Genomic DNA, 4281 nt, shown 5'->3' with positions numbered 1-4281 from the left:
AAATTTTAAAAATCAAATTAATTTTTTACATATATAAATTTTTATTAAACCTATGATTTTTATTTAAAATTTCTATATGTTAAAAAAATACATTATTAGATTAAAATTAATTGTTACAAAATTTATTATGTAAACTTATATGTGTATTAAATATACATTAAAAAATTTAGTATTATATATACGAAATTAATTATTTTATAACATAATTGGTCTATTAGTTCAATTTATTAAAGCATCGTGTTAATAATGCAAAACTCACAAATTTGAAACTGCTTGAGCCATTAATTTTAAATTATTTTATAAAATATATTTTTAACAATCTGTATGGATCAATTCGTATGGATCTATACAAATATAAATTATGAATCCATATGGGATCTATATGATTTCTGAATTCGTATAGATCTACATATGTTGGAATTATAAAAAAAATATGTTAGGTGTAGAAATAAAATAACTAATATCCCTCGCTTCAATCTATTTAGCTCACAAGTTTCAAAATCCATTTGGGGCCAATATATATTTTTCTTAGCCTAACAAGTTTTTTTTAATTATTTACTACAACAATAATGAAGTTTAGACTTAATTTTTTTTTACTGCAAGTTCAAACTTAATTTAATTATCTAATTTTTTTACCACTAATCTCAAATATTTTATTTTTACTTCTTATATTTAATACAAAATAAAATAAATCACAAGTAAGAATTGTTTATATAAATATTTTTCTTTAATTTTAAACAACTTAAAATCACATGTATCGTGTTAAAATAATATTTTTTAAAAACAATCATTAAGCAACTCTCATTATAAATTGTTCTTAAAAGTTAAGTCACACGTGACTAAATTTATAATGTAAATGAAAGTGAACTTTATAAAAGAGAGGGATATTTTTTACTTTAGTTAAAATTATATATATTTATAAAAAAACTTAAGATATTTAATTTGGATTAAATAAAAAATATAAATATTTAAAATTAAAAATGTTCATAATTATTTTTAAGAAATTATAAAAACAATAATGAAGAATTCCATTATTTAATACATAATACACCAAGATATTTAATCACTCTTAAGAGAACAAAATAAATTTGAAATGACAATGTTTGAAATGTACTATTCTTTTCTCGACAATTTTTTTATTGAGTAAATTCACGCGTCTTGTAAAGTATATGGATCTCGTTCTCTATTTGATAAGTCTTGTTTCTAAACTAGTGAGATGAGTTACATAAATTTTAATCAACAAAATAGAGTACGTTAAAAAAATGTTGAAGTATTTTAGTAAGAATCTGGGCTGGATATATAAGAATTTTGAATTACACTTAATGTTATTTATGCAACTTATTTGTCTTGTTTTACTACTTTCAATAGGACTTTGTATGAGACTTATCCCCTTCGTGATTGTAGTATTTGCTTCTCAGGATCATTTTTCACCAATGACTAATTTAGGATATAAATTTATCTTATTTTTTAAACATTTACAACAACCTCCTTATAAGAGAAATTTAAAAAATTAAGGAAGGTCAATATAATGTAAAGGGTTATCGGTATAATATTTTTTAAACAATTAAAAAATATTAGTATAAGAGTAAAAAAAGTAGAGAATTTGTGTAATTTCATGAAATTTTATAAATGATCAGTGCAATTTACTTTTTTTTAAAAAAAGTATATGCTAATTTTATTATTTGTGCATTTAAAAATTCAATATAATATTAATTATTTTCTTTTCAATTATGTCCTTATTTCTACCTATTTTTAAAATATTTTCCATCTTCATTATAAATAATGAGTGAAAAATATTACATATTTGTAGTTTAAAAGGAACAGAGGTATATAGGAACAAGATAATAGTGTGGATTAAGATAAATTGGAGGGGAAAACAGTTTAAAGATGAAGTCGTATGCATGTTAACTGAGTGTTTCAGAACAGGAGTTATTTAGTTTTAAAGCATTCTTTACGAAAGATATATTAGTTAATTGATTTGACAAAGACATATGCAAGGTTTGTTGTCATGCAACTTTCCAAGAATTGTTCCCTTTCTTCTCCTTTTGTCTTCTTTCTGAGGGACCTTTATCATTGTCTTTATTTGATTAAGTAATATGACAGTATCACATACTCATCGAAGTGCAAAACAAGCTAGCGAGAGCTGGGAATTAATGACACCAGTCACAATGAATATACTTTGACATGATAAGGTTAATAATCCGATAAAGACAGTGACATAGTTTAGCTTGATCAATTTTATTATCATTCCATTTCAAAATCCAAACTATTCGTTACTCACTAGACTTTGAGACAATGAAAGAAATTGAACCTTGGTTTGGAGTTAAATTCGTGCATTATAAAAGTAGGGTTATACTTCTTGAATAAGTAGGATATGCAATTATTTATTTAATCAATGAACGTAACATATTGAGTTACTGTAATTAAGAGCTGAATTTTATGTCTGGGCATTTGGTGGCACGGTGGGGCGACACAAACAATGACAGAAGAACGTAAGGAAGGTGTTTCTTGGTTTGTTCGTAGGCGAAGAAAGCTATGTTTTTTCATGAGCCATCTTTCATTAATTAATTAATTGTCCTATATACACATTGAAGTGAGGTAAATGAAGTTATCCAACTGGTTAAACAACTTAATTTTGAATCCTTAAACGCGCATAGCATAAAGGTTTTTCTCCTGACCTGGGGGCGGTTGCGTGTTGACAAGAAGAAACCTACAAACGAGAGCATTATAGAGCTGCCCAGTGTTTTTTTGGGATTCAAATCTGTTGCTTTCTATTTATTTATTTTATTCCTCCAATTAAATAATGGACAAAAAAACTCCCTGCCTTTTTAAATATCAATATTTTTTTAATTGGCAGTTTTTTTATTGTGTTAAATAAGAAACGGAACAAGAAAAGAGTGCAGGTAATTTTTTTTTCTTATCATTAATTCTCCAATCATAATAATAATATACAATATAAAATATTTCTTATGTATACTTGTTAATTATTTTAAAGGCCGTCAAGTATGATTACTGCGTTTTGTGACTCACCCAACAGTCTTAGCGGCACATCATATAGGTTCTTGAGCAAAAGCAAAAGAGAATTAAAAATAATAATAAAATCTACTGAAAATTTTATGTCAAAATTATTTCAAACTTTTAATTAGTTGTGTTTCTAAACGTTGTGTTCATGAAAGAATTACTCTCGATCTTGAGCTAGCTTCTGAATGGAATTAAGAATTTTCAAAATGAATTATCATAATTGAACAAAAAAAAAATTAAAAATCATTTTATATGACATTTTTTATAAAAAGATTTTCTTTATATGCCATTTTTAATTTGAACAAATTATTTGTTCACAAATTCAGGCAAATCGGGTGAAAAAAAATCAGCTATAAAGATCGTTACTTTGTTAGTGATGGTAAAGAGAGCAGCGTTTGGCATGATTCGCAGATTGTTGAAAATGTCTTTAACATTCAAACTTTAAACGTAGATATCAATTAAGGGATGGTGATGGTTGTTGATTTGAGTGGAGGGACCGACTGTGACATTGGAAGTGGCAAAAGAGAAGAATTTTCTTTTCATTGAAAATTGAATTTGCTAAAACAATTTTATACGGTTTCTTACTTTGTTTCCTTCGAAGGAAAACGGATTGAACAGGTAGTCGTGGAATACGGATCCTTCAGGTAAATACACGGTGATTGATATATAGCAAAGAGGGCAATAATACATCTCGGAGAGAGTAAACAAAGCGAGGACAGAAGCAGAATATGACTCTGATATCATATTAAATTTTATAATGGGCATTCGAAAGGTCCCCTTAAAAACCAGTTCATAAGATGATGGTCTACCCAGCTATATAAACATTTATCATGTTCATAAATTACCTGTTGAACTATTCTTAACATGTGCATATGTGACAGTTCAATTCATATCTCTTTTGAATGCAGGATATATATTTTGTAAGATTTCGATGGAATGTCTTAGGTGGTCGGGATTTGATTCTGTGCTATCCAATAACAGCACAATTCTGGGTTTGCCTACATGCAACAAGGAAAAGTTACTCTCCTGACAAATTATTGTTTATTGATGGATTTCATTTTATAATCTCTCGTGATAAATTATGTAATACTCTGTGTTTGTAGTATTAATTTACTCTATTTGGCTAGCTAGTAAAAAAAATCAAGAATGCTTAATTCAAACTCGTGGGATTTATTAGAAGTTTTGGATCAATTAAGTTCTACGAAGTAATTGAAAGCAAAATTACCAAGTTTTAGTTATATAGAAAATGCGAGGTAAGAG

This window comes from Glycine max, chromosome 1, assembly GCF_000004515.6.
Source record: "Glycine max cultivar Williams 82 chromosome 1, Glycine_max_v4.0, whole genome shotgun sequence".
Taxonomy (NCBI): Eukaryota; Viridiplantae; Streptophyta; class Magnoliopsida; order Fabales; family Fabaceae; genus Glycine; species Glycine max.
The sequence above is the reverse complement of the archived record's forward strand: the minus strand, read 5'-3'. Positions refer to the sequence as shown.